Source organism: Papaver somniferum, unplaced genomic scaffold (assembly GCF_003573695.1).
Source record: "Papaver somniferum cultivar HN1 unplaced genomic scaffold, ASM357369v1 unplaced-scaffold_23887, whole genome shotgun sequence".
NCBI classification, from domain to species: domain Eukaryota; kingdom Viridiplantae; phylum Streptophyta; class Magnoliopsida; order Ranunculales; family Papaveraceae; genus Papaver; species Papaver somniferum.
The window spans coordinates 118-667 of NW_020634249.1; the positions used below are offsets into that span (position 1 = coordinate 118).

The following is a 550-nucleotide window of genomic DNA, read 5'->3' on the forward strand; positions in this document are numbered from 1 at the left end:
TATTCCTAGGCTTTTGCTAGTGCCAGAAATGGTAACTTTGAAAGCTTTATTAAACTCAACTAGGACCTCTCGTCTGTCTTGTATCAAGTTAGCTGAAACCGAGGCAAATTATGAACTCAAACCTGGGACTTTAAAGATGCTCCCAATATTTTTAGGAAAAGAGAATGAGAACCCTTATTTTCATGTTAGGGAATTTGAGGAAGTTTGTAGTACTCTGAAAATTAAAAACCTTAGTGATGATGCGTTGAAACTTAGGTTATTCCCCTTTTCCTTAAAAGATAAAGCCAAATCTTGGCTGTATAGTTTGGATTCTGAGTCAATTGAAACCTATGACCAACTTACATCTGCCTTTATACAAAAGTTTTTCCCAAGGCACAAAACATCGTCTATTAATACACAAATCTGTACTTTTACTCAACAAGAGGGAGAATCTTTATATATGTATTTAGAAAGGTTCAATGACTTAATATCTCAATGTCCTCATCATGGTTTAGAGAAGGTTAGGTTAGTTCAGATCCTCTACGAGGGTTTAGATTATTCAACAACAACC

At 35.1% G+C, this 550-nt stretch overlaps 1 pseudogene; it reads right to left on the bottom strand.

Moving 5' to 3' along the window:
- Positions 1 to 392: 392 nt before the first annotated feature.
- On the bottom strand, positions 393 to 492 carry LOC113340801 (annotated as a pseudogene).
- Between the last annotated feature and the right edge of the window lie 58 nt (positions 493 to 550).